This window comes from Rhinolophus ferrumequinum, chromosome 18, assembly GCF_004115265.2.
Source record: "Rhinolophus ferrumequinum isolate MPI-CBG mRhiFer1 chromosome 18, mRhiFer1_v1.p, whole genome shotgun sequence".
NCBI classification, from domain to species: Eukaryota; Metazoa; Chordata; class Mammalia; order Chiroptera; family Rhinolophidae; genus Rhinolophus; species Rhinolophus ferrumequinum.
In genome coordinates, this window is record NC_046301.1 from 4448030 (window position 1) to 4458288 (window position 10259).

General features: G+C 40.5%; 1 pseudogene; it reads left to right on the forward strand.

The window, feature by feature from the left end:
• The first annotated feature begins 4262 nt into the window (after nt 1–4262).
• On the forward strand, nt 4263–5742 carry LOC117037490 (programmed cell death protein 4-like; annotated as a pseudogene).
• Nucleotides 5743–10259: the final 4517 nt, after the last annotated feature.

The window sequence follows — 10259 nt, forward strand, 5'->3', positions numbered from 1 at the left end:
GTCTTTGTCAGTCACTAGGACCATCATGCCAGGGAAAAGAAATCTGCGAGATTCCTGAGAAGGCTGTCATTTGCCAGGATAGCAGACCTGAAAGAAAGGACAGTCTTACAAGCATTTTAGGATTCAGGTAAACTTTTAGAAAACTTCAATTATGCCTTTCTAATGTTAAAATTGAGAAACATATAATACCTAGTATCTATCATTAAACACTATATAAATTTTTAAATTTCAAATCCTTTTAACTCATAAAACTTTATTAGTTACCTTAATCCAAGATTTAAAAAATTTTCTAAGGTGAATTAATTGTTCTTATTCCAAAGATGAAAATACAGTGGACACACAAATTAAGAGGTCCTAAGTCAGGGGAGAAAGGATTTTTTTTTCCCCTATTAAAGTCCTCCATGTAGTTACTGAACATCTACTCAGTGGATTAATAATGACCTGTTTTGGTGAAAAACTGCAGCCCTTTGCTCTACGTTCAGGAACAAGACAGGGCTGTCCCCTATCACCTCTGCTTTTCAACATAGTGTTGGAAGTCCTTGCCAGAGCAATCAGGCAAGAGAAAGAAATAAAAGGCATCCAAGCTGGGAATGAAGAAGTTGAATTGTCACTCTTTGCAGATGACATGATGTTATATATAGAAAACCCTAAAGACTCCACCGAAAAGCTCTTAGAAACAGTAAATGAATACAGTAAAGTTGCTGGCTACAAAATCAACATACAAAAGTCCATTGCATTCCTATATACTAACAATGAAATCTCAGAAAAAGAAATAAAAAAAAAAAATTCCTTTTGCAATTGCAGCAAAAAGAATAAAATACCTGTGAATAAACTTAACCAAGGATGTGAAGGACCTATATGCTGAAACTATAAGACATTTTTCAAAGAAATTGAAGAAGACACAAAGAAATGGAAAGACAGTCCATGCTAATGGATTGGAAGAATCAACATAGTTCAAATGGCCATATTACCCAAAGCAATATACAGATTTAATGTGATCCCTATCAAAATGCCAATGGCATTTTTAAAAGAAATAGAACAAAAAATCATCAGATTTGTTTGGAACCACAAAAGACCCCGAATAGCCAAAGCAATCCTAAGAAAAAAGAACAATGCTGGAGGTATCATACTCCCTGACTTTAGCTTGTACTACAGGGCAACAATAATCAAAACAGCATGGTATCGGCAGAAAAACAGACACATAAACCAATGGAATAGAATTGGAAAACCCAGAAATAAACCCACATAAATCTGGACAGATAATTTTTGACAAAGAAGCAAAAAACATACAATGGAGAAAAGACAATCTTTTCAATAAATGCTGCTGGGAGAATTGGAAGGCCATGTGCAAAAGAATGATACTGGACTGCTATCTGTCACCATGTACCAAAATTAATTCAAAATGGATTAAAGACTTAAGCATAAGACCTGAAACAATAAACTGCATAGAAGAAAACATAGGTACTAAACTTATGGACCTTGGATTCAAAGAGCATTTTATGAATTTGACTCCAAAGGCAAGGAAAGTAAAAGCTAAAATAAATGAATGGGACTATATCAAACTAAAAAGCTTCTGCACAGCAAAAGAAACCATCGACAAAATAAAGAGGCAACCAACTGAATGGGAGAAGATTTTTACAAACAGTGCCTCCTATAAGGGGTTAATATCCAAAATATACAAGGAATTCATATAACTCAACAACAAAAAAACAAACAACCCAATTGAAAAATGGGCAGAGGATCTGAAGAGACATTTCTCCAAAGAGAACATACAAGGGGCAAATAGACATATGAAAAAATGCTCAACATCACTAATCATCAGAGAAATGCAAATAAAAACCACAATGAGATATCACTTCACCCCAGTTAGAATGGCTATCATCAACAAGACAAATAGTAACAAGTGTTGGAGAGGCTGTGGAGAAAAAGGAACCCTCAAACAATGTTGGTGGGAATGCAGACTGGTGTAGCCACTATGGAAGGCAGTGTGGAGATTACTCAAAAAATTACGAAAAGAATTACCATATGACCCAGTAATCCCTCTCCTGGGTATCTACCCCAAAAATCTGAAAACATTTATCCATAAAGACAAGTGTGCTCCAATGTTCATTGCAGCTTTATTTACGGTGGCCAAGACATGGAAACAACCAAAGTGTCCTTCGATGAATGAATGGATAAAGAAGTTGTGGTATATATACACAATGGAATACTATTCGGCAGTAAGAAAAGATGAAATAGGACCATTTGTGACAACATGGATGGATCTTGAGATTATAATGCTAAGCTAAATAAGTCAGACAGAAAAAGTAGACAACCATATGATTTCACTGATATGTGGGATATAAACCAAAAACAAAAGAACAAGACAAGCAAATGAGAAACAAAAACTCATAGACACAGACAGTACTTTAGTAGTTACCAGAGGGTTGGTAGATGAGGGTAAAGGGGATCAAATATATGGTTATGGAAGGAGAACTAACTCTGGGGGGTGAACACACAATGTGATTTATAGAGGATGTAATACAGAATTGTATACCTGAAATTTATGTAACTTTACTAACAATTGTCACCTCAATAAACTTTAATTTAAAAAAATAAATAAATAATGACCTGTTTTGGTTTTTTTTTCTTTTTTCTTTTTTTTTTCCTTATCTAGGTATAGGTCGCCATGGAAGCAAAACGGAATTTGGTTAGTAGCCTGTCTGGACGTTGGGTATTTATTACCTAGTCAGGTAGCTGCAGCATCCTGAATTGTCAGCAGTGGTTTATTGTGCTTCGTTAGGATGAAATCCTTCATTATTCAAATGGGGGTCTGTAAATCAGCAGCCTTGACATCATCTGAGAGTTTGTTGAAAATACAAAACCTCAAGTCCCAGCATCAGAATCTGCATTTTTAACAAGATCCACAGTGCACTGCTACGCAAGTTCAAATCTGCAGGTCGCTGGTGTAATCTGTTCTTGAAAGAGCGGACTGCATGGTTAACTCCATAAAAACTGTGTCTGTTGAAGCATGAGTACATTTAATTACAACTTATGAAAGAGTCAGAATTCTTTTTGAAACTAAAAGTTTACAAATTATCGTTTAAATGGAAGACATGGTTGGTGGCAATATACAGATGAAGAAGACAGCCTTTGCTTCTAAGGAACACTACAAACCAGAACAAGAAAGAAAAACACATGGGTTATGACCCCACTAATAGGCAGTTAGGGATGATGTCTGCACGAGAAGTAGGACCACCAAGGGAGGGCCGCTCAGAGGTCACAGACTGCTACATACAGGAGTTGGTACTAGTTTTTCAAAGATACATCGAATTTTAAAACAAAAAGAATGACGGTGAGCAGAACCTTAACAGGCAGGAAAATGTGAGGCATTTCTCTAAAACACGGGGAACATTCAGGGAACCTACACACAAAGCTAGGAAGGTAAGATAAGACCAGATATAGGTTCCCCACCAATGCGTGCACTCTTCCCATGGTAACAAGCAATATTCCCACGGGTAGCATATTTAAGTAGTTGTGGTTAAGGGGACAGATTTTAAAACTAGAGCCATGTCGATTCAAATCTTCGTCTTGGCTATTAAAGATGGGTTCTTGGCTGCACCACTTAAGTACCCTGAGCCTCTCTGAGCATTGGTTACACCTATTAAGCTGGTGCAAAGTAACTGTGGTTGAAAAGGTTAAAAAGAATTGCAAAATCTGCAATTACTTTTGCACCAATCTAATATTAATTCATGCATGTAAATGTCTGTCACAAGGCCTGGCATAGAAGGACTCCATAACATTTTTTTCTCCTGGTGGGTTTTGGCATCTTGTCAACGTGTCACCTACCAGGAGAGCAGCACAAATTTCAGGTATGCCTTGACCTGCAGTGTCTTTGTTCTGCAGTTACAGAAATCCCAGGTGTAAACGTAAAAGAAGTAAAGCATCTCTCTGTCTCTCCAACAAGAGATACTGTAACAGTTTCCTAACCCAAAGTAATGTGAAGTGTCTACATCCTAAATACCAGTATGGAGTCATTTGATGGTTGAGGTTCTGACTATGATAAAGCATGAATCCCCAAAGATAATTTTTTTTCCTTAACTGTAAAATTCAAATGAAGCCTACTTCTCAAAGCTGATGGAAAAATAAAATTATAGGCCGGAGACTCTCAGAGGCAGCGCAGAGGCTAAGGACTGGGGTTAGGCCATTGTCCAGCCACGCGGCGGTGGCTGTCCAAGGGAAATAGACACCAAAGGAAGACTTATGTTTGGTAATTTAATCAGTGCAAGTGAAATTAAGAAGCAATGGATGTAGAAAATGAGCAGATACTGAATGTAAACTCCACAGATCCTGATAACTTAAGCGACTCCCTCTTTTCTGGCGATGAAGAAAATGCTGCGACTGAGGGTATAAAGAATGAGATAAATGGAAACTGGATTTCAGCATCCTCCATTAATGAAGCTTGAATTGATGCCAAGGCAAAAAGGTGACTACAGAAAAACTCATCCCAGGACTCTGGCAGAGACGATTCAGTCAATGATAATGGAAGCGAAGCCCTTAGAAGTGGAGTAACTGTACCAACCCGTCCAAAGGGAAGGTTGCTAGATAGGCGGTCCAGACCTGGGAAAGGAGGGGGACTACCAAAGAAAGGTGGTGCAGGAGACAAAGGTGTCTGGGGCACACCTGGGCTTGTGTATGATGTGGAGGAGGTGGACGTGAAAGATCCTAAGTACGAAGATGACCAGGAGAACTGTGTTTAGGGAACCATAGTTTTGCCTTTGGACGAAACGGCATTGGAGAAGACTGTTTAACACCAATCATACAGGAATATTTTGAGCATGGAGATATTCACGAAGTTGCGGAAATGCTAAGAGATTCAAACCTCGGTGAAATGAAAGGTGGAATACCAGTGTTGACAGTGTCCTTAGCATTGGAGGGAAAGGCTAGTCTCAGAGCAATGACATCTAAGCTGCTTTCTGACCTTTGTCAGACAGTAATGAGCACAAATGATGTAGAGAAATCATTTGATAAATTGTTGAAAGATCTATGTGAATTAGCATTGGATACTCGTAGAGCACCACAGTTGGTGGGCGAGTTTATTGCTAGAGCTGTCGGAGACTGAATTTTATGTAAGACCTATATTGATAGTCACAAAGGAACTGTAGATTGTGTACAGGCTAGAGCTGCTCTGCACAAGTTACTGTGCTCCTGAGTGTGTCTAAAGGTGGGAAGGGGAAAGACAGCAAGCGTGTGGGGCTCCGGAGGGGAGCAGCAATCTGTTAATCACCTTCTTAAAGAGACTGACATGCTGCTGAAAGAGTATTTACTCTCTGGAGACATATCTGAAGCTGAACATTGCCTTAAGGAACTGGAAATACCTCATTTTCACCATAAGCTAGTATATGAAGCCACTGTAATGGTTTTGGAGTCAACCGGAGAAAATACATTTAAGATGATTTTGGATTTATTAAAATCCCTTTGGAAATCTTCTACCATTACTTTAGACCAAATGAAAAGACATTATGAGAGAATTTATAGTGAAATTATGGACTTTAATCTGGATGTCCCACGTTCATACTCTGTGCTTGAGCGGTTTGTAGAAGAATGTTTTCAGGCTGGAACAGTTTCCAAACACCTCAGAGATCTTTGTCCTTCAAGGGGCAGAAAACGTTTTTGTAAGTGAAGGAGATGGAGGTCATCTTAAACCAGAGAGCTACTGATTATAAGAACTCTTGCAGTCTTAGATGTTATAAAAAAAATACATTTATCTGAAATGTAAGAGTTGTTAGCACAGGTGTTTTATTTTGTTTGTTCTTTTTTAAAGCACTTGTTTTGGGTACAAGGCATTTCTGAAGTTTTATAGACTTACATTTAAGGGGAATTTTTAAAGGAAGTGTTTTTGTTTTCTTTCTTTCTTTTCTTTTCTTTTCTTTTCTTTTCTTTTTTTTTTTTTTTTTTTTTTGAGGGTATAAAAGAGGGACAGAAAACAGAAAAGTAACCACTTCTTAAGTGGAATAGTCTCATAAGCTACATTTTGTAAGTGCCCTGTTTATGACCTAATCATTCCCAGTTTTGCATTGATGTCTGACTGCCACTCCTTCCTTTCAAGGACAGTGTTTTTGTAGAAAAATCACTGGTTGATACAAAGCTTTATTTAGGGGGTAAAGTTAAGCTGCTAAAACCCCATGTTGGCTGCTGCTGTTGAAATACTGTGCTTTGGGAGTAAAAGAAAAAAAAGTAATTGCTTTGTCTTAAAGAATTTTAAGAAAATGAGCCAGTCATGAGACTTATTCATCTTTCCAGGCAACATACTGATTGGTCTTAAAGACTAGACAGTTAAGTGAATGGTGGCTGGAACATCTGTTCTACAAAACTGGGAAAATGAACCTGGTTCTAGAAGAACGTATGACAAAATAAAACATGTGAAGCAGTGTTGATTCTTTAAAGAAAAAGAAAATTACATACGCATATGTTTATATCATTAAAAACACGGCTTAGCACATAAATATTCAATAAAGTGCAGCTATGACAATGATTACTATTGTATCAATAAACGGCGTTAAGTAGCATTTATCCCAATTCTACTTGTGAACGCCCCTTTTCAAGCCACGTAACAAAGCAGAAGGAAGCGATCAATGTTTAAACGTTTCTCTCTCTCTGAGCTCTGCAACTCCTCTCGCTGGGTGACCTTGGGAAGTCTCTTAAAATGCTTTTCTGCCTCGCCACTGAAGCCATCCTTGGCAAGGTCATGGCCCATCTCCACCTCAGCAAACCCAGTGGTCAAGTGTCGGTCCTCATGCCTCTCAGCCTGTCGGCAGCATTTTACAAAGCTGGCCCATCTACCCCTGGCACTCTAGCTTCAGTGACATGGCTCCTTCCCTGGGTGGTCCCCCCACCAACTCCTGGGAGGGCTGCTGCTCTCCTGGCTGCTGCACGTGGAAGTGCCCCAGGAACGGGCGTGCTGCCCTCCCCTCTCGTGTCTGCAGTAATTCCCTGCTGACTGCTTTCAGAGCCGTGGCCTTCGATGATGATACACAGGCCGTCATCAGGCATCCATCTCCAGTGCTGAGCTAGACTCACCTACACACTGCATTCAACTCACCAGCCTGTTTCGAAGGCTGCTCGACCAAATGACCACTCACTTGCTGGCTGAACACCGCAGAAATTGCCTCCCAGGTGTGGAGGCCAGAAGTCTGACATCAGGGTGCTGGCCAGCCACATGCCCTCTGAAGGCCTGGGGGACATCCTTCCAGGTCTCCTCCAGCATCTGCTGACTGCAGGTGTCCCTGGGCTTGGGGCTCTGCTCCCCCCCTCACTGGGCCTCCCCTCTTCTCGCCTGTGTCTGTGGCTTCTGTCCCACTTGTCAGCAGATTTCGGGCATGCCCGGAGAATCCAGAATGATCTCACCTAGAGATACTAACTAAACACGTCTGCAAAGACCCCTTCCCAAATAAGGTCATATTCACAGGTTCCAGGGCTAGGATGGAGACATAGCTTTTTTAGGGGCCACCATTCAATCCCCACAACTCCTCTGTGGCCTCTACTTTCAAATATATCCCAAATCACCATGCTCACCGCTTCCAGTCCAGCTCACACTACCATCAGATCCTGTCCAGACTCCGCACAGCTGCATAACAGTCCCCTGCTTCTGCTTCTCCACGGTCTATTGTCTACACAGTGACCAAGGTGGTCTCTGAAGATGCAGGTAGGACCACATCTGCTCCCACCGCGGTTTTCTCCCATCTTTTCCCATTGCACTTACAACAAATTCGAGGCCTGCCCACCCCTCATGCTCAGCTCCTTCCCCAAGCCTTGGGCTCGTTCTGTTGCTGTCACAGCACTGTCTCGCTCTTCCTACCTCACCAGGTGTGTCTCCGGAGCCAGAAACATCCTCCCACCCTCCAGATCTCCACCAGGTTCTCCCCTCCCTTCCTGGTTGCTCTCAAGTAGCATGTCTTCATTGGTTTACATTACATCCCCAGGAATGGCAACTGGAAGTTTGTTTCTTTGGATCACCTTCACCCGTTTTGCCCCCACTCTATCTTTCCTCCACCACCATTTCTGGCAGCCATCTCTGAGTTTGGTGGGATTTTGTGTTTTTGTTTTAGATTCCACATAAAAGTGAGATCATATACTATTTATCTTTCTCTGTCTGACATCTCAGCTTCAAAGCCCATCCCTGGTGTCACAATGGCAGGTTTCCTTCTCTTTTATGACGAATAATATTCCATTGTATATGTATCCATCTTTATCCATTCATCTCTCAGTGGACACTTGTCTCCATGTCTTGGCTACTGTGAATAATACTACAATGAACTCAGGGGTGCAGATATTTTTTCTAGATAGTGATTTTATTTTCTTAATATAAATAGCCAGTAGAATTGCTAGATTATATGGTGGTTCTATTTTTAATGTTTCAAGGAACCTCCACATGGTTTTCCATAGTGGCTGTACCAATTACATTCCCAACAGCAGTGCATAAGCGTTCCCTTTTCTCCACATCTTGCCAACACAAGTTATTTCTTGTCTTTTTGATAATAGCCATTCTGACTGGTGTGAGGTGGTGTCTCACTGTGGTTTTGATTTGCATTTTCCTCTTGATTAGTGATGTTGAGCATCTTTTCATGTACCTCTTGACCATATATATGTCAAGATATAGATATTTTCCCAAAGTATCTATACTTGGGAAAATATCTATTCAGATCTTCTGCCTATTTTTAAATACAGATTTTTTTTTTTGCTAGAGTTGTGGGAGTTCTTCATATATTTTGAACATTAACTCTCTATCAAGTGTGATTTGCAAGTATTTCTCATGTTCCATTGGTTGCCTTTTCATTTTGTCAGCGGCTTCCTTTGCTGTACAGAGCTTTCTGGTTTGGTGTGGCCCCACTTGTTTACATTGGCATTCATTTCCTTTAGTTTTGGTGTCAAATCTATGAACTCATTGCCAAAACCAACGTTGAGGGTTGCATGCCTTAAAGAGATGCTCTTGGACTTCTCTTTCTACACCCTCACCTGGCACTCTCCATCACCTTATCCTGCCCTGTTTGTACGTAGCACAACCACTACCTGGCGTTGTGTGTGCTCTTTCCCACCCAGGTATGTTCACTTCCAGAGGGATGGGGCTTCATCTTATAGACCTGTATAAATAATGAAAGAATAGTTCCCTTAAAAGGCCAAAGAGGCGAGAGATTTTGGGTGATGATAGAGGTATATTAATCTAGGACATACATTTCCTTATATGTCTGTTAATTTAATCTTAACTTGCAAAACAGATAAATAGGGGATTTCCTCCTTCATTTCCCCTTCTCCTTTTGTTGTAAATAAGACAATATATCTTAGACAGCTGATGGTGATCTGAACAATGAAAGCAAAATGAAAACGAGGTAATTAACTAATTCAAAATATAGGTGTAGCTGTCACTTCAACTACCTGAATACTCAGAAATGTCTTAGGGAGGTTTAATATATTTCAGTAGTGGCTCAGGTTGCCTTATATGTCCTACCTCGGAAAAGAGAACACACATTTACATGCACTTCCCCCCACGTCTCCCTTTTTGTGTCTTTTACCAGTTTCCTTTCACCCAGGGCTCAGGCATCATAAAACAGAGGCTTCTCCTGATTTGGAAAAATAACTTTATATTTCCATTGCCACTGAAAATGGCAGCCTGGGGTTATGCATATAATCAGTCACTTAGGAACCGAGTCAATGCTTGGTTACAGGCAACTAAGTGTTTCATTTGGACACAAAACCTAACATTTATCAAAATTTTATTTTTCATTTTCCCTGCTCCCAAAAATCAGTCAGTAGCTACTGTTTTTCTTATTGGAGGTGAACTGAAGTTCTCTGTCCTTGAAGCAGTATTTTGATGGCAGGTCCATTCTAGACGGAGAAAAGGGGGCCCTGAGCCCCGAGGCGGCTGGTACATCTGAGATGTGCACCTCCCCCCCACACACACACCCAGAGGAACAGTCTCGGGAGGAGTACAGCCAGCTGAATTCAGTTCCGTCTGCAGGGCACTTTTCCTGGTGATAAGCATTAAACAATTTTTATAAGTTTTTACATAATTCCCAAAAATGGTATCCAAATTCTGAAGATACTATGCATCTGTAATGGGCTTCAGAATACCCAGACCCTGGGGTGCACCTTTACTAGCCTGTGTGGGAAGCAGTGTTTCCATGGAGACATCTGAGCAGCAGAGAAGATAGCACTGTGTTCCAGAAGCTTTGGTCCAGAGCATAATTTGAACCTGAATTTCCACTCTGAACGGTTATTCCATT